The 20552-nt window shown below is 45.4% G+C and overlaps 1 protein-coding gene across 1 annotated transcript in view; it reads left to right on the top strand.

The window, feature by feature from the left end:
* The window catches only part of LOC309560913 (uncharacterized protein), a 60979-nt gene that overhangs the window by 27178 nt on the left and 13249 nt on the right, over nt 1-20552 (top strand). The window lies entirely within an intron of this gene.

The following is a 20552-nucleotide window of genomic DNA, read 5'->3' as shown; positions in this document are numbered from 1 at the left end:
CTTGTGCCATACTCACACAGGTACTTATTGATGGCCCTCTGCTGCATGTGCAGCCTCTGCAGCATTGCCAATGTTGAGTTCCACCTGGTGGGCATGTCACAAATGAGGCGGTTGGTGGGCAGGTTGAATTCCCATTGAATGTCAGATAGCCAAGCACTGGCATTGTATGACCGCCGGAAACGGCCACAGACTTTTCTGGCCTGTTCCACAGGCTTCTTGTCTACAGCTACTCATTCTGTAGCCTCACCATCATGCACGGAGGAGTTACCTGAATTATTTGATCATAGTGTCCGTTATATGATGCTGAAGGATACGCAGCAATTTGAATGGTCCCATGTTGGTTCCCAGGTTGAGGAAAGGAATAACGTGAGCCTAGAGAGAGGGGGTGACAATGACGGACAAGAAACTAGCAGTCATGTTCCCACAGCTGCAGCATACTGCCAAGTTTGCTTTAGTGAAGAGGAGGGAGGGGATGATGAGGTCAATGACTGTACTTGGGTGCCTGAGAGAAAAGAGGAGGAAAGTGAGGAGGAGGAGGTCGAATAACTCCAATTAGGCAGGATGTGCTCCAGGGGCCGCCTTAAAGGCAGCCACCCTTTTGCATCACACCACAGAGCTCCACAGGTGCAGAGCGCTGCTAACTCCCCGCTGAATTCCAAAAGTTCAGTGGTTGGGCTTTTTTCAACACATGTGCAGTAGACCGCACCGTTGCTGTTTACAATCTCTGTCCAAAGCGGATCAAGTGTGGCCAGAACACCAGCCACTTGGGCACCACATGCTTGAAAAGACCTATGACAACCTGTCATGAAGTCCGTTGGCAACAGCACCTGAAAGACCAACATCATAAAGAAAAGCATACTTCACTTTGCTCCTCATCTGGGATCTCTACCCCTACTATACCTCATGTCTTCTCAAAAACCTGCACTGAGAGGGATGATGGTATAGCAATGAGTGCCACAGATACTTGCACCCAATTTAGTATGAACCTGTGTGACAGAGGACGAGGAGGATGAGGACAGCTTAGTTATCCACTCCACCAACTCTTCTGCATGTTGTGGCCAGCACTGGAAAAAAAAAGGACAAGCGTGCTCTACCTGCAGAGGATGCACCATGTCTGTGGCCACCACATTTCACTGTGGATACAGAGGCTGCTTGCCCTCTTTTAGTGGCCTGTGAGCATCTTCCTCTCCTTTTGGTCTTTTGGACATGATGTGGATTTTGGGGTGTTTTTTTTAACTGATTATTATAGAATGTGTGATGAAAATATGATACATGGGTGCAATAATTTTGTGCTTGGTGCACTATAAACCGTCTTATTACTGTGTTTTTATTTTTTTTTTGGGGGGGGGGATTTCAATAACTTTGGAAAGTGAATATGGTGCTTAGGTGCAATACTTTTGTGCTTGGTGCACTATAAACCGTTTTATTCTAGTTTTTTTATTAACCACATGCCGCCCACCCTATAGCGGATTGATGGTGGCAAAGTGGTTGTATTATCTGGACTGGCTGTCATATGACGTCCAGCAGTATAGAGTGCTCTGCGTGCCCACGAGAGGCACGCAGAGTGGCGATCGGTGCTGCGGTGTGTTACTCTGACACACCGCATCTCCGATCTCGGTAAAGAGCCTACTGATGTAGGCTCTTTACCATGTGACCAGCTGTGTCCAATCACCGCTTGTCACATAGTAAATAGGAAGAGCCGTTGATTGGCTTTCCTCAGTTCGTGCCTGACAGGCACGAGTAGAGGAGAGCCGATCTGCGGCTCTCCTGATAGGGAGGGGGGGGGGTCTGTGCTGGTAATCAGAGCATTGATTACCAGTGCAGACCCTTGGGGGGGTGCCACTAGATCCACCAGGGATTGTACACACATGGCCACCAGGGATTGCCTACCCATGATCACCAGGGATGCCCAACCATGGCCACCAGGGAAGGCAATCAGGGACCCTTTCAGTGCCCTCCCCTTCAGAGCTGCCCATGATTGCCATCTATCAGTGCCACCCCCAGTGCCCATTATTGCAATCTATCTGTGCTGCCCACCAGTGCCCATTATTGCCCACCAGATCCACCTATCAGTGCCACCCACCAGTGCCGCCTATCAGTGCTTATCAGTGCCACCTATCAGTGCCCATCAGTGCCACCTATCAGTGACCATCAGTGCCGCCTATCAGTGACCCTCAGTGCCACCTATCAATGCCCACCAATGCTGCATTACAGTGCTACCTATCAGTGCCACATATCAGTGCCCATCAGTACTGCATATCAGTGCCGCCTATCAGTGCCCATCAGTGTAGCATATTAGTGTCACCCCAACAGTGCCTCCTCATCAGTGCCTGTCAGTGCGGCCTCATCAGTGCAGGAAAAAATGTATCTATTTACAAAATTTTATAACATATTTTTATTTGTGTAGCAAAAAAGAAAAAAACTTGTGGTGATCAAATACCACCAAAAGAAAGCTCTATTTGTGGGAAACAAAATGACATAAATTTGGTTTAGGTACAGTGTTGCATGACCGCGCAATTGTCGTCTGGAGCAGAAGGAAGAGTGCCTGAGATGCACAAGGGTGTACAGCAATTATGGCCCTAATATTATTGTTGCTGGTTCACCACCCACCAAAAAACACCCACGTCTGGAGCAGAAGTAAGAGCGCCTGAGATGCACAAGGGGGTACAGCATTTATGGCCCTAATATAATTGTTGCTTGTTCACCACCCTCCAAAAAACACCCATGTCTGGAGCAGAAGGAAGAGCGCTTGAGATGCACAAGGGGGTACAGCAATTATGGCCCTAATGCTGGTTCACCACCCACCAAAAAAAACACCCACTTCTGGAGCTGAAGGAAGAATGTCTGAGATGCACAAGGGGAGCAGAAGTTATGCCCTTAATATATTAGTGCTGCTGCGCAAAAAATAAAATTGCTGTTGATGCAGAAGAACGCACTACCACCTGTGACAAACAGGGGGAGTACTAATATTGCAGCAACAGATCAAAAAAATTGAAAAGAAACAAAATATATATCAATCAATGAAAAAAAAGGGGATCAGTGGGGTGACACAGACATCTTGTATACAATACACTTCAGTGGTCCCACTACAATCACAGCTCAGCACATATAAGAATAAGAATCAGCCCTACACTACAATACAAATCCAAAAAGATCCTGCGCTAAAAATAAGTGAACATATAAATTGATAATGGTGAAAGCAGCTGAAACACTTGATCAATAGTAAATGAAACAATATAAGGCAAACAATAGTGCAGCGCTATCAAATATGGTGCAACCCATACAAATGTGAAAAAAATTAAAATAAAGTATTAAGTGAATAACAGTAAATGCTTTGGGTAAACACTAAAGTCCATTGAGTGATAAGTGTGAATCCAAAAAAAGTCCCAGAAAGGTGATGTCAAAGTGGAAGACTTGAGTCCCAAGGTAAAAGGCAGGAATACACCCGCGATATATTTATCAAAGTGGCAGCTTACCAGAAGCTGAGGCCTCCAACTTAATGGAACGGCCACACACGCTTAGATATAATTCAAGTGGATAGCATCCTTCATGGACCAGGAAAACCAAGTATATTCCACTACACCGTATGAGATATGGAGCTCCAGACGTATTATCATAAATGTGTAAGGGGAAATAAGTAGCACATAGCGTAATCCCGTAAGCGTAAATTGCGCTTACAATGAGTTGACTTGCATGTAGGCACATCAAAGACAACCCAGACACATTTGTATGGGTTGCACCATATTTGATAGCGCTGCACTATTGTTTGCCTTATATATATATATATATATATACTTCAGTATCTCCTGAAATAGCTGATAAATATATAGATCTACTACACTGGCTGATCTTTCAATCTATAAACCGCACACTGAAATAGCTGATAAATGAAATAGCTGATAAATATATAGATCTACTACACTGGCTGATAAATTAATCTATAAACTGCACACTGAAATAGCTGATAAATATATACTGTAGATCTACTACACTGGCTGATCTATTAATCTATAAACTGCACACTGAAATAGCTGATAAATTAAATAGCTGATAAATATATAGATCTACTACACTGGCTGATCTATTAATCTATAAACTGCACACTGAAATAGCTGATAAATATATACTGTAGATCTACTACACTGGCTGATCTATTAAACTATAAACCGCACACTCCACTAACTATCCTGCCTAATCTCCACTCCTTACACATTGCATGCGGTTGCTGTTTAAGCAGCCTTTATATAGTGTGGGGCGTGGACTTAGCCCCTGAGCCGTGATTGGCTAATGGCACCCTGCCTTTGGCCAATCACGGACATTGAGCTGTGATTGGCCAAAGAATACAGATCAAGGTGCATGCTTTGGCCAATCACAAGCATTGTATTATGGTGGGCAAATTTCCCGCGAACTGCCCTGTTTGTTCGTTGTTCTATGAACAAACGTACAGCCGATGTTCGCATCGATCTTATGTTGGGTTCGCTCAAACTCGAAGCTCATTACTACTCTCTGGTTATCATAGACAGGCACACCTGAAATAGGTTGTTTTAGGACAACTCCAGTAACTTCTTTTGGGGATATTTGCAATTTTCCAAGTTGGTGTGCATTTTAGACTAGCACTCTATACCCAACTTGAAGATCAAAGTCTGACACTTCCAACATTCCTTGATCCACCCATGACCGATCTTTAACGGAGTGTTGGACTTCAGACAGGTGCTGTTTTCATTCTCAAATCCAGGAAGTTGGAGTTGGCTCCAGTTTTTCTGTGAGGATTGTGGCCCAAATGTCTGTGCCCTCACCTTTGAGAATACAGTCAGACACAAAATGGTAGGATAAGCAGCCTGTTGTGGAGTACACTGTATGGTTGTAATTCGAAAACACTTGGGCCAAGTATTGGGCCTATTTCCTTCACTTTTCAATAACTAAGACATTTAGCAGTTTTCAGTTTATGACTGAACCTCTTACATGCCCTATTGCTTTGTGGGTGATACAGGGTGAAACTTCTTAATATCTAGTGAATGGCACCATTCTTGGAAGAACTTGCTTTGGAACTGGGGTCCCTGGCCTTATTTATATTTTCTACAGACAGTCATTAGGAGGGCAGAATTACTTCCAGTCTTGGAGGTCTAGTTGTGGATTGGTACCGCCACCTCAAATTTGGTAAAGTGGTCCACCCTGACTAGACTGTGATATTGTCTGTCCTCTGACATGTCAAGTGTAAGAAAATCGACTGTCAATAATTCCAGTGGGGCTGTGCCATTCCTTCTGTCAATTAGTGGATAGCCACCTCCCATTTGGCTGTTTGTTAGGTTGCAGGTGGTTTATTGTTGTTTTTTACCCTATGACAGGCATGGGTGCGTCCAAGCCTATTCATCTTTGCTCCAATGACTGTTTCTAACAGTTTGTGAAACAAAATGGTGTTTCTATCTTTTTTGTAAGGTTTGTTTCTCTGACCTTGTCAGACAACAGTCCATCTACAAATTCTTCCTTTAGAAGGTGCTTCTAAGTGCAGTATTAAGGAGTATTTATTCATAAAAAGCAGTTAAAAAACACTTACAATGTAGTAGATCAAATGAGCATCTCAGTCAGCATAATTGGCATCCCTCCCCCCTAGAGGCCAGGGACTCTACAGGATGCCTATTATGCTAAATGAGATGCTAAAGTAAATCTACTACATTGTAAGTGTTTTTTAACTGCTTTTTATGAATAAATGCTCCTTAACCACTTGCCGACCGCCGCAAGTACATATACTGCGGCGGTCAGCCCCTCACAGGCAAAGCGACATATGGGTACGTCACTAGCCTGTGAGGCTCTGGGGAGCGAGCGCGCGCCGCCTGAGGCGCGCTCCCGCTCCCGCGCGGTCACGGACTCCCCCGCGCGTGTGACGAGCGGACCCGACGTCCGCCGGTCACTCGGCGATCGTCGGTGGAGAGGGAGAAAGGCAGGCGGCTAATGTAAACAAGCTGCCTGTCATTCTCCCCTGTGTAGAAACAGTGATCATACGGTTCTACTATGTAGGACCGTTGATCATTGTTCCTACAGCTCAAGCCACAGCCAATCACAGTTAGAATCACGCCCCTAGGGACACACACCACCCCTCTCAAAAAAAAGTTAACCCCTTCACTGCCAGTGTAATTTTACAGTAACAGTGCATATGTATAGCACTGATTACTGTAGAAATGTCACTGGTAACCCCAAAAGTGTCAAAAATGTCAGTCAAGGGCCCGATCTGTCCGCCGCAATGTCGCAGTACCGCAAAAAAAAACGCAGATTGCCGCCATTACGCGTTAAAAAAAACAACAAAAATGACAAAAATCTTTCCCTTTGTTAGTAAACGCGATAACTTTTGCGCAAACCAATCAAAATACGCTTTTTGCGATTTTTTTTACCAAACATATGTAGCATAAAACAAATTGGCTGAAAATGTTAAAAAATTTTGATTTTTACATTTTTTTTGGGGAATTTCATATAAAAAAATGTGAAAAATATTGTTATTTTTGCATAATTGTCGCTCTTTTTTTGTTTATAGCACATGATCAAAAAATCGCAAAGGTGATCAAATATCACCAAAAGAAAGCTCTATTTGTGGGAAAAAAAGGATGTCAAATTCGTTTAGGTACAGCGCCGCACGACCGCGCAATTGTCCGTTAAAGTCACGCAGTGCCGAATCGCAAAATACCCCCTAGTCAGGAAGGGGGTAAAATCTTCCGGGGCTTAAGTGGTTAATACTGCACTTAAAAGTGCCTTCTGTTTTTTTCTACTTTAATTTCCTTCAGAGTTGCTTCCTTTACCTGAAGTGCTCCCCCAGTCTTTCCCCCTTCCCTTAACCCTGATGTTGAAGCTGATGCTGATGTGATAATAAACGAGTATAGTTCACTGGTGGACATTTCCTGACAGAAGCGCCCTATTCCTCTTCCTTTTTCAAATTCTTTCTTTAGCCATCCATTCACATCACCCCAGTTGGTCCATCCTTCTCAGCCCTGTTCCCTATGATGGATCTCTGCTGCCATATCTTGTAGTTGATTTGCATATTGAAGAATAATTTCTCCCGCTCTCTGTCAATGAAGTGAGTCCTAAGCTCTCCTGAAGCTTCTGCTTGACTGTACATTGCTTCTAAGCAGTTACAGTAACTGTCTTGTCAAGGGAATCCTGGTCTTCTGCATGGAAGTGCAGGATTAACCTTCTTGCTTCTCCTTCTAAGGTGTTAATGGCCAGTTCTGCCTGTTCATATATCATTCTATATGATTGAATTAGGCCTGGAAAGCTTTTGATCCCATCATCCAAGTGGCCATAGGGCACACTGGACAGCACGTCCTAACAAGAGTAGCCTGTCGATGACTGGGCTGCACAGCGGGAGGTAAGCTGCGACTGCAATATGGACAGGACTAACATAGACCCCGGTTGTTGCTCACCTCCCGCTATGCGGCCATGTCTGTGTCTCCTCTCCTGGTTCTCCCACCCCGCCAACAATGTCATCCTATCAACAGAGCAGGGGGCAGGAGGAGCTGGAGAACTGCACAGAGAGTGGGAGTCTTTTCATAATTAACAAGCAGATAATCACCCGCTTGTAAATATGATACAGATCTGCAGTTCCTCCCTCCCCCTGCCCTGCTGATAGGATGAAATTGTTGGTGGGGTGGGAGACCCTGGAGAGGACACACAGGCTGAATCCTGACTCTTCCCTGCCGAAGGTAGGACTGTGCAGGGAAAGTCACTGTGATTAGTGAGAAAGGGGGGGGGGAGGATTGCAAGGGGTACTCTGATGGGGGGCTGTGATTGCTAGGGGCACTGTAATGTAAAGGGGCACTGTAATGTAAAGGGACACTGTATTACAGTGCCCCTCTTCAGTGCAGTCCCCTTTATATCACAGAGCCCCTTTACATTACATTGGGGAGGACCGACTCCATGAATATCCCAACACCAACCACCCTGAGAATGCCACTCTTGTCCCTGAAAAAATTGGCTACTTAGTCTAAAATGCCTGGGCCTAATTTATGTCCCAGTCCGGGCCTGGACGTGGCCCTGTGTACTTGGGTATTGGTTGTGGAAGGAACCCTGCCATCAATAAGGCAAACAGGAGATTATAGTGCTGTGCAAACCCAGGGAAATGTTAAAAAATGAGTTAAAGTGCCTGGTAAGTAAAGGAGCACTCTGCTGCAGTACCAAATCTACTATGTGATGCACACGCTCCATAAAATAAACAAAAAACCTCCTTTGTATTTCTTTACTCAGCCAAGTCATCCTTTATTTTTGCCTCACATGCTCCCCCTCCCAGGCAACAAACAACAAAAACATAAGCGCTCAATAGGCTGAGAAGAGAAGGGCATATATACGAGTAAGTTCTGGTTGAAATGTCCATAAAATTCAAGCATGGGCTGATTGAACCTGAATCTGTGGAAAACATGTATTCTAGACTCAGACAGGAAATTCATCCACCTAAGAGACTTACATATGATACCCTAAGGGAGAGTTCTGATGACCTTATTTCTACTGCTCAACGTTCCAGCCAAGTGCTAGCCTCTTCTACCGAACCTTTGGTAGAAGATGACCCTGTTCTACCTTCTGACACTATTAGGTGGGCCATCAACTTGTTACTGGCCTTTTGGGAGAATGATTCAACTTTTCCTGATATTTTGTATAGTTTGTTATCAGAAAACCCTTCTATTAGTCAGTTATTAGCTACTGTAGCTTCTAATTAGTAGAGTTATTGTTTACAATTCTCTTTGAAATATTATACAGTAGGTCTGCTTTAATAAAGTTATCCTTTGTCTTCGGGGATCAAAGACGTTCAACTGGGGGGAGGATGTAGCCGGGGCTGGACTACCATTATCTGATAGTGAAGACTCGCCTTCTGTTCCTTCAGATTGTCTTTGCATCCCTCTAGTATTGGTGTCAGGATTAAATCATCATATTGCAGAGACTGGGAGAACAGCATTGTGGGAATTGTAGTCTTCTGTAAAGTTATGACTATGCGGCTGGATTGTTTAAGAACTATCTTTCCCAGCAAGCTTTGGAACAGTGTAGCATCTTGGGAGAGGCTATAAAGGAATCGGCTAAACAGGCTTGGGGCCTCTTGCTTCCTGGAACCCATCGTGTTCACATCAGCCTGCTGGACATAGAGCGAGATAGCAGACTGCGGCCTACTGCACAGGATGTTCATCGCAGCATTGCAGACAACCTGCAGCATCGCTGATCGGGTGGAGTCGGCGGGACACCCTGAGATAGCATATCACAGACATCTCGAGGCCACAGAGCGTGGAGGATTTCATCGCCTGTTTCTCCAAGACCCTCATTGATGGACATCAGGATTTGGTGAGAGGGCATCTGCTCACAGTTCAGACAACAGTTGTTACAGTTTTAGTTACACTGAACGCAGACCTTTTGCAGTTGAATCAGCAACCAGATCACTTAGGATTATAATCAACTATTCTGCATTGTTTGCTATATACTGAATCCTATTGGAAATGTTTAATTTTATGAGCTCCAACTGCCGGTGAAGACTTTAGCAAGGCCTTGCGAGTAGGACATTATTATACTATTACTGGTATCTAGATCACCCTATCTCTCATTAGGATACAGGTGGTATAGGCTGGTCCGGGCTTCCCCTTTATCCTGAGTTCTTCATAGTGATATATATAGTTCATTTGAGAGATCTACATGCATATTTTAAGAGAGATTGTGTTTATGGATATCATTGGTGTTATTACAGCCTGTTATCTCATTATCTTTTGGATGTCAGTTCAGCTGAACCCCGGTGGTTTAGCCAGGGTCTAGCTACCTAATACAATTCTACAAGTTCATCTTCTGAGTAAAAGCTAAAGCTCATTCATATTGTGCCAGTGTGTTACTTAAAGGTATATACAAAATGTTTGAACCTAGAGTGTCAGGAGGGCTGGACGGTTTACAGGGTCAAAGCAGTGCAGGAGAACATACACTTAGCAGCAACCCTCAAGGGGGTAGTGCTACAATAAAATGGCATGTAAAGGGTTCATCCACCCCAGTAGGAGGACGAGCACTGGGGATCCAGGGTATCTTCACTGGTTCCGGCTGTGCTGGTGGCTCCCAGCACTTCCGGGTATGCAATGTCCCTCAGAGAAAAGCCGCTGACTTCACTTCCAGGTAGAAGGTGGCAATCCAGCTCAAAGTGTGAGGCTTTCAGCAACAGAGGCAGAGGTGCAATTCAGAAAGCAGTGGACAGTATTGGGTGTGGCCAGGTGCTGACTTACAAGCTTCAAACATATCTCCTGCGCTCAAGTAGAGAATGATGGGGGAATAGAATATATATAGATGTCTTTTGTTGGTATCGCTTGTGGTCTTGCTGCCCCCTCAGGACCAAGGGTATTCAAAACACACTAAATGACAACAACAAGAGAAGGGCGCACCGACCTAGTGCATTACCCTTAAAAAGGTTTATTAAAATTAAAAAAAAAATGTATATTATATTCACAAAACAATTGTAGATAGCACACATGTAAACATGATCAACACAAGATCTCCAAGGTAGCCAAGGCACTGTGCGGTGCTGGATAGCATTCAGAAGTCTGCATGGATCTGCCAAGGCTAGGCTGACGCGTTTCGAGGGCAAACCCTCTTCCTCAGAGCCAGAAAGGTGCTGCTGAGTATAATACACATTTTTTTTTAAATTTTAATAAACCTTTTTAGTGGTAATGCACTAGGTCGGTGCGCCGTTCTCTTATTGCTGACTTACAAGCTACAGGCTTATGAATCTACAGTGACACCATTGTTGGTCACGCTCCTGCAACATTTTTTCAATGTGCTATAGTACAAGCAGGCACAGCCTACAAAAGAAAGGCAGGTCTGCTCTGAATTCTGGAGCAGTGCAGCATTATTGCCACCCCATCACAGGGCGCCGCATTAAGTGGACTTTTCAGCAGGATTACCAGGTATTTTTGGGACTTTACAGAGGGTCTAATGGAAAACTGCAAAACAGATGCTCTTATAATTAAGTGCTGCTGCACATATTTTTGGAAGGCCATAGTTCTACTTTGTACTGGCAGTTCAGTTCAGTTTTTCAGAATTGTTATTCGGAAACTGTCTGTTACAAAACTTCAGTAAATACAGTTTGCTTGTTGCTAAGAGATTATCCATTCTGTATTTTTAGAACAATGGAAGTCTGAAGGTTTCCTTTCACACTGACAGGTGGGCGGAGCCGAAGTTTGCTGGACCAGATCTTATCTGCCTGTAACTGTGTGTCACCAAGATGTTTGTGTTCTAAAAAGAATGCACATTGTTCGCTAATTAGACTGCTACTTTGGCAATTATTTCAGTCAAGAACGCCGCACAATGACACTACAAAATAGAGCACGTAGGAAAGCAACCTTTATGTATTGACTGGTTATTGTATAGATCAATTTTGATAGGTTTGGGTCAGTTTTACTTAAATCTGAACCTCCACTCCAGAACTGTGGTGTCATGAAGCTCCCTCACTGGCCACTGACATCTTTAGCAGGTCTTCTTCTGGGTACCAATCTTTGGCTATTTTGATTGGCTGGACCAAGATGATGTCACTCCTGTGCATGTGCAGGACTTAATTAATCTTGGCATGCTGAAATTGTGCATTGAGCTGCAGGTGTTACATATAGTTACATAGTTACATAGTAGGTGAGGTTGAATAAAGACAATAGTCCATCTAGTTCAACCTGTGTTGGTGTGTGTGGCTGTAATCATCTCACATACCCCTGAATGTTCTGATCCTTGAGATGTAAGTCTAAGAGTCTTTTGAAAGCCACCATACTACCCGCAGAAACCACCTCTTGTGGTAGAGAATTCCACAATCTTGTAGCCCTAACAGTAAAGAACCCCCCACGTTGCTTGAGGTTAAAACGCTTCTCCTCTAATCGCATTGTATGCCCTCGAGTCATAATGCAATCCCTTCGAATGAACAGCTTTTTTTCTAAGCTGGGATCCCCATTAAGATATTTATAAATTGCTATCATGTCCCCCCTCAGACGTCTCTTCTCCAGGGAGAATAAATCGAGCGATTGTAGACGCTCTTCATAGTCAAGGTCCTCCAATCCCCTAATTAGTTTAGTTGCCCTTCTCTGGACTCTCTCCAGCTCCAACACATCCCTCCTGAGGACTGGCGACCAGAACTGGACAGAATACTCCAGATGCGGTCGGACCAGAGTTTTATAAAGTGGAAGGATTATAGTCTTATCTCTGGAATGCATCCCTTTCTTTATGCATGCTAATGTTCTGCTGGCTTTGGCAGCTGCCGCTTGACATTGCATGCTGTTGCATAATCTATCATCAACCAAGACTCCCAGATCCTTCTCCATTTTTGATTCCCCCAAGGGTTCCCCTCCTAACGTGTATTGTGTTTTTATGTTTTTAGTCCCCAAGTGCAAAACCTTACACTTCTCCACGTTAAACCTCATTTGCCATGTCGTTGCCCACTCTGTAATTTTGTCCAGGTCATTCTGTAGGATATTTGCTTCATGTTGTGAAGTTATTGCCCTGGCCAATTTTGTGTCATCTGCAAAAACTGATATCGAACTACTGATCCCGACCTCAATGTTGTTTATGAATAAATTGAACAAGGTTGGTCCCAAGACTGAGCCTTGGGGGACCCCGCTTACCACCTCAGACCAGTCTGAGTATGCGCTGTTTATTACTACCCTTCTTACACGCCTTTTAAGCCAGTTCCGTATCCAAGAGCAAACCCTGCTGTCGATACCTGCAGACCTTATTTTATAAATTAAGCGCTTGTGGGGAACTGTATCAAACGCCTTAGCGAAATCCAAGTACACCACATCCACTGGTCTCCCCCTATCAAGCTCACAGCTCACCTCCTCGTAGAATGTTAAGAGATTGGTTTGACAAGAACGCCCATTTGTAAACCCGTGCTGATTACTGCTGATGATGTTGTTGTCTTTAGCAAACTCTACCATATAGTCCCTTATCATCCCCTCCAGAAGTTTACATACTATTGATGTCAAACTGACAGGCCTATAATTTCCCGGGATATGCCTCTGGCCCTTTTTGAATATCGGAATCACGTTGGCTTTCTTCCAATCCCCTGGTACATCTCCTGTCCTAATACTGTCAGCAAAGATCAGGAACAGTGGTCTCGATATATAACTTTACTGAGTTCCTTGAGTACTCTCGGATGTACGCCATCCGGGCCTGGTGATTTGTTTGTGTTAAGTTTATCCAGGTGTGCATCTCAGTGTACAGTGCAGTTAGGCAGGAAAGAAACATTAAAGAGTAACTATACTTATGTTGAGAAACAAAACATTCCCCTCTGGGTGATACACTATATTACCAAAAGTACTGGTACGCCTGCCTTTACACGCACATGAACTTTAATGGCATCCCAGTCTTAGTCTGAAGGGTTTAATATTGAGTTGTTCCACCCTTTGCAGCTATAACAGCTTCAAATCTTCTGGGAAGGCTGTACACAAGGTTTAGGAGAGTGTCTATGGGAATGTGTGTAAAAGCAGAAGAATCAGCGCTTGACTCTAAATGAGGTGGACCACTCTATTTGCCTTCAGCAATCAATACCCAAAGATCATAAAAGCATTAAATATCACATAAATCCGAAAATAACTAGATGTGTAAGTGAGCTCCTAAAGTCAGATGTAATAATCAGCACAATCCGAGCATAGGTGATGATAAAAAGCAATGCAAAGAATGTTCTCAAGTGATGATCACAAAATAATGTGTGCTTACTCCAAATCTATGTGGTTCTTAAAAAACGGGAATGGCTGACGGTGAAAATTAAATATGCAAAGAGTGTCTAATCAATATAGTGACAGCAAGCAAATTAATTGATAAACAATAAACAAAAAAATTGTGCAAATAACAAGGATGGTGATATCAGTCCAAATAAAAGAAATGTCAACCGACGGACTGAATATTTAAAAGTGCAACAGTGCTGAACATAAGGTGCATAAGTGTCCACACAGAAGGCTTCAATCAGTCCAATACGGTCATTAAAGTGCAAGGTGCCTCAAAATAAAGTGATCAATACGAGTGCAATCAACAGGTGAGATCCAAACACAGCAAAGTGGATGTGTCCCGGTGAGCTCGCAATCCAACCCCAGGTGCAGTGGCCGCTCACCTCCACAACACTCAAAAAGAGCGTTTAAGTACTGTTATCCAAGCTCCTCACACTTTCCGGACACACGCTAATTTCCCTCCAGCTGTTTTTGGCTTTATGATTCAGAATGGGTCCACGCGAATTTCTCTCAATCCATCTATCTAACTCTTAGACAAGAGAGGCTCTCATGGTGTAGTACATTAAGGTATATCTTTATTCAATAACAGTTGCAGACTACTTACATCAATGCAGATAAAACAGTGCAGAAAAAACCTCCAATACGACCGCCAATGCGGTGAGCTCCGAGGCTTTCAGTCTCGGCCGAAGACCGGAAGTGACGTCAATGCGGCTTGTTACTGACGCGTTGCGCTACGAACGCCCATAGCTTTTTCAAAGGGCCGAAGACTGGAAGTGACGTCAATGCGGCTTGTCTCTGACGCGTTGCGCTACGGGCGTTCGTAGCGCAATGCGGCTTGTCTCTGACGCGTTGCGCTACGGGCGTTCGTAGCGCAACGCGTCAGTAACAAGCCGCATTGACGTCACTTCCGGTCTTCGGCCGAGACCGGAAGCCTCGGAGCTCACCGCATCGGCGGTCGTATTGGAGGTTTTTTCTGCACTGTTTTATCTGCATTGATGTAAGTAGTCTGCAACTGTTATTGAATAAAGATATACCTTAATGTACTACACCATGAGAGCCTCTCTTTTCTAAGAGTTAGATAGATGGATTGAGAGAAATTCGCATGGACCCATTCTAACCCCAAAAGTGTCAAAAATGTCAGTCAAGGGTCCAATCTGTCCGCCGCAATGTCGCAGTACCGCAAAAAAAATCGCAGATCGCCGCCATTACGCGTTAAAAAAAAACCACCAAAAATGACCGAAATCTTTCCCTTAGTTAGTAAACGCAATAACTTTTGCGCAAACCAATCAAAATACGCTTTTTGCAATTTTTTTTACCAAACATATGCAGCAGAAAACAAATTGGCCAAAAATGTTAAAAAATTTTGATTTTTACATTTTTTTGGGGGGGAATTTCATATAAAAAATGTGAAAAATATTGTTATTTTTGCAAAATTTACGCTCTTTTTTTGTTTATAGCGCAAAAAGTAAAAAGCGCACAGGTGATCAAATACCACCAAAAGAAAGCTCTGTTTGTGGGGAAAAAAGGACGTCAAATTCGTTTAGGTACAGCGTCGCACGACCGCGCAATTGTCTGTTAAAGTCACGCAGTAAAAAATCGCAAAAAAAACCCTGGTCAGGAAGGGGGTAAAATCTTCCGGGGCTTAAGTGGTTAAGAGTTCCCTTCACTGGAACTAAATGGCCAAGCCCAACCCCTGAAAAACAACCCCACACCATAACCCCCCCTCCACCAAATGATTTTTGGACCAGTGCAATGGTCCAAATCATTTGGATCATTTGGTGGAGGGGGGATTATGGTGTGGGGTTGTTTTTCAGGGGTTGGGCTTTGACCCTTTGGACAACTTTGGAACAGTTTGGGGATGGTCCCTTTCTGTTCCAACCTGACTGCGCACCAATGCACAAAGCAAGGTCCATAAACACACGGATGAGCAAGTTTTGAGTGGAGGAACTTGACTGGCCTGCACAGAGTCCTGACCTCAACCCGATAGAACAACTTTGCCATAATTTAGAGCGAAAACTGCGGAGCCAGGCTTCTCTCCAACATCTGTGCCTGACCTCACAAATGGGTTTCTGGAAGAATGGTCAAACATTCCCATAGACACACTCCTAAACCTTGTGGACAGCCTTCCTTGAAGAGTATCTATCTATCTATCTATCTATCTATCTATCTATCTATCTATAGATATTCTATATATAGATATTCTATATATATATATATATATATATATATATATATATATACTGTATATATATATATATACTGTGTGTGTGTGTGTATATATATATATATATCTATATATATAGATATAGATATAGATATAGTAAATATAATATACCTTCCTATCAATTTACTAATTCTAGCAGCATCGGGGTTAAAACTAGTTAATATTGATTGAGAGAGTTTTGTTCAGCTTTAAGTGTCACTTTTGTTGCTATCAATACATCAATACATGCATATACAAACACAAAACACGCATCGGCTGCCAACACTTTTTTGTTTGCACCGCTTGAGGCAAACAGGGCCGGACTGACCATCGGGCGGACCGGGCATAATCCCGGTGGGCCGCGGCGCCCGCTCTCACTTAGTCCGACTCCTCACAGTAGAATGTAAAGAAGCCAGACTGTCATTTTCCCTCACTGCGGCGGCCGCGGCCGGTGTTCTTGCCAGCTACACCGGCTCCGCGGCCAATCAGCCTTCTGCTGTGAGTCACACCCCCTGAGCAGGAGGCTGATTGGCTAGGGAGCCGGAAGTGAAGAGAAGTTCGTATGTGTGTTCCTTCCCGCCGCAGCCGGTGTCCTGCCCGGCGCGGCCAGCAGCACAGTCCGCACTCGCAGGATCGGCCATGGAAGCAATCAGCTGCAGATGGCAGCTCCTTCACTCTGACTCCGGGCTGCTCGCGGGGGCGGCGACGGGCCGGAGAGAGAAGGTAAGTGCGGCTCCTCACGACGCCAGTGTCTTCAGTGCTGTGCAGCCCTGGTGTCACCGGCCGTGTGTACTGTCTGCTACTGAATAGGAGGGGGATGGGGCGGCTTCATATAGAGGATTTGATGTTTCCCTCTTCCTCCTCCTGCTGCCGCTGGATGGATGCCTGATTCTCCTCCTCCCTTCTGCAGGCATTCTGCGGCTGCAGGAGAAATATCAATTTCTCTATATGCAGCTGAGCTGTCCCATCCTCCTCCTATTCAACTTATTTTACTGCCCCCCCCAGTGATCTTAACCCTCCCCTCCTGCTCTTAGCCCCCCCTTGTGCTCTTCAGACCCCCCCCCTGCTCTTCAGCCCCCCCCCTGCTCTTCAGCCCCCCCCCTGCTCTTCAGCCCCCCCCCCTGCTCTTCAGCCCCCCCCCTGCTCTTCAAGTCCCCACAGTGCTTTTCATCTCCCCCTATGCTTTCTGGCTCCCCTAGTGCTCTCCACCCCCCTGTGCTCCCTGGCCAAGTGATTTCCAGTTCCCCCCCCCCCTCAGTGCTCTCCAGTCCCCCTACCCTGTGCTCTCCATCCCCCTGGTTTTCCCTGCCCCCCCCAGTGCTATCCACACCCTGCGCCTTCCTTACTTCTCTCCAGTCCCCCCCCCTTGCCCTTCAGCTCCTCCAGTGCTATCTGCTTTCCCTGTGCTCTCCGGCCCCCCTAGTGTCCTATCTTCTATCATGTCTGCAGTCTCTGACCTTCTCTTGTATCACATCTGCAGTCTCTCAGGTATCATGTCCGCAGTCTCTGACCATCTCCTGTATCATGTCCGCAGTCTCTGACCATCTCCTGTATCATGTCCGCAGTCTCTGACCATCTCCTGTATCATGTCCGCAGTCTCTGACCATCTCCTGTATCATGTCCGCAGTCTCTGACCATCTCCTGTATCATGTCCCCAGTCTCTGACCATCTCCTGTATCATGTCCGCAGTCTCTGACCATCTCCTGTATCATGTCCGCAGTCTCTGACCATCTCTTGTATCATGTCCGCAGTCTCTGACCATCTCCTGTATCATGTCCGCAGTCTCTGACCATCTCTTGTATCATGTCCGCAGTCTCTGGCCATCTCCTGTATCACGTCCTCAGTCTCTGGCCATCTCCTGTATCATGTCGGCAGTCTCTGGCCATCTCCTGTATCTTGTCGGCAGTCTCTGACCATCTCCTGTATCGTGTCGGCAGTCTCTGACCATCTCCTGTATCGTGTCGGCAGTCTCTGACCATCTCCTGTATCGTGTCGGCAGTCTCTGACCATCTCCTGTATCGTGTCGGCAGTCTCTGGCCATCTCCTGTATCGTGTCGGCAGTCTCTGGCCATCTCCTGTATCGTGTCGGCAGTCTCTGGCCATCTCCTGTATCCTGTCGGCAGTCTCTGACCATCTCCTGTATCATGTCGGCAGTCTCTGGCCATCTCCTGTATCATGTCGGCAGTCTCTGACCATCTCCTGTATCATGTCCTCAGTCTCTGACCATCTCCTGTATCATGTCCTCAGTCTCTGACCATCTCCTGTATCATGTCCTCAGTCTCTGACCATCTCCTCTATCATGTCCTCAGTCTCTGACCATCTCCTGTATCATGTCCTCAGTCTCTGACCATCTCCTGTATCATGTCCTCAGTCTCTGACCATCTCCTCTATCATGTCCTCAGTCTCTGACCATCTCCTCTATCATGTCCTCAGTCTCTGACCATCTCCTCTATCATGTCCTCAGTCTCTGACCATCTCCTCTATCATGTCCTCAGTCTCTGACCATCTCCTCTATCATGTCCTCAGTCTCTGACCAACTCCTCTATCATGTCCTCAGTCTCTGACCATCTCCTCTATCATGTCCTCAGTCTCTGACCATCTCCTCTATCATGTCCTCAGTCTCTGACCATCTCCTCTATCATGTCCTCAGTCTCTGACCATCTCCTCTATCATGTCCTCAGTCTCTGACCATCTCCTCTATCATGTCCTCAGTCTCTGACCATCTCCTCTATCATGTCCTCAGTCTCTGACCATCTCCTCTATCATGTCCTCAGTCTCTGACCATCTCCTCTATCATGTCCTCAGTCTCTGACCATCTCCTCTATCATGTCCTCAGTCTCTGACCATCTCCTCTATCATGTCCTCAGTCTCTGACCATCTCCTCTATCATGTCCTCAGTCTCTGACCATCTCCTCTATCATGTCCTCAGTCTCTGACCATCTCCTCTATCATGTCCTCAGTCTCTGACCATCTCCTCTATCATGTCCTCAGTCTCTGACCATCTCATGTATCATGTCCTCAGTCTCTGACCATCTCATGTATCATGTCCTCAGTCTCTGACCATCTCATGTATCATGTCCTCAGTCTCTGACCATCTCATGTATCATGTCCTCAGTCTCTGACCATCTCATGTATCATGTCCTCAGTCTCTGACCATCTCATGTATCATGTCCTCAGTCTCTGACCATCTCATGTATCATGTCCTCAGTCTCTGACCATCTCATGTATCATGTCCTCAGTCTCTGGCCATCTCCTGTATCATGTCCTCAGTCTCTGGCCATCTCCTGTATCATGTCCTCAGTCTCTGACCATCTCTTGTATCATGTTTGCAGTCTCTGACCATCTCCTGTACTATGTCCAGCGGGAACACTCTGCAGCCACACCGCACAGCACACCTAAGGTAAGTGGAGGACTGGAGAGAGGAGTGACTTCTACTTAGGGATTTCTTTTGCAGATAGGCTGGACTGGCACTGGCAGCAACAATTTTATTCAAATAAATCAGGATTTCTTCTGCAAATTGTCTGGCACTGGCAGCCAGGCATAGTACTAGTCTAGTACTATGCCTGCCAGTGCCAGGTCAGCCTATTTGCAGAATAAATCCCGATTTGAATAAAATTGTTGCTGCCAGTGCCAGCCTACCAGGGGCTGATCTGAGGTGTGAAGGTGCAGGAATTGGGGTGATCTAAGGTATGATAGTGCAGGAATTGGGGTGATTTGATGTGTGAAGGTGCAGGAATTGGGACTAATCTGCTTCATACTATTTTTAGGACTCAACCATCAAAACAGGATTTAAAGTAAGACAAAATAAACAGCATCATATGGCAGCTCTGATCTAAATTGAAGATTAAACTAAAAAAGGTACCGTAATCAAATCCACACATCCTGGAACATTAAATCCTGTCATCAACCATCCCGACGAACGCCACGCCACGCCCCACCACGCCCCCCCCCCCCCTCGCGGGCTGCTCAGTCCAAAATGCCCGGGCCTATTTTTTGTCCCAGTCCGGGCCTGGAGGCAAACCATGAGATGCTCCAATGCTGTAGGAAGAACCAGGTATGGCTGCTATGGAGAGCTGGGTGCCTGCCAGGGTCCGCGATCATGGGATGGATGCAAAGAGAAACAAAGGTAGCGGCACATCCAGCATAAAATCTTCATATTTTATTGTAGATCCATTAAAAACGAGGACATGACACTCACAGCTCAAGAAGCAATTCAGCAGACGCGTTTCACACACCTGTGCTTAGTCATTGCTGCATCAATGTGCGAAAATGGCGATTGCACCACACCTATTACAAATATTTGTAAACACTGGAATGATTGCAATAATTCTAGGGCCATCATGAACTGTAAAGGCATTTAACACATCGCCTACACACAGTTTTGGGTACCATAGTTTTTCACCATTTCAGTTTTAGGCTCCGTTCACATGTCAGCGTATGGATCGCAATAGCCCCCCAAACGCCGAGCGATGTTGCCGCGATTTCCGCCTGCCGAATCGCGGTAACATCGCGCAAAAACATTCGCAGGACGCAATACGCTCCAAAGAAGCTCTTGTACTTTTTTGGGCGTAATGCGTCCCGCAATTTTTTTTTGCGCGATGTTACCGCGATTCGGCAGGCGGAAATCGCGGCAACATCGCTCAGCGTTTGGG

The sequence above is a fragment of the Pelophylax lessonae genome (genome assembly GCF_965119305.1).
Source record: "Pelophylax lessonae genome assembly, chromosome: 7".
NCBI classification, from domain to species: domain Eukaryota; kingdom Metazoa; phylum Chordata; class Amphibia; order Anura; family Ranidae; genus Pelophylax; species Pelophylax lessonae.
The sequence above is the reverse complement of the archived record's forward strand: the minus strand, read 5'-3'. Positions and strand labels throughout refer to the sequence as shown.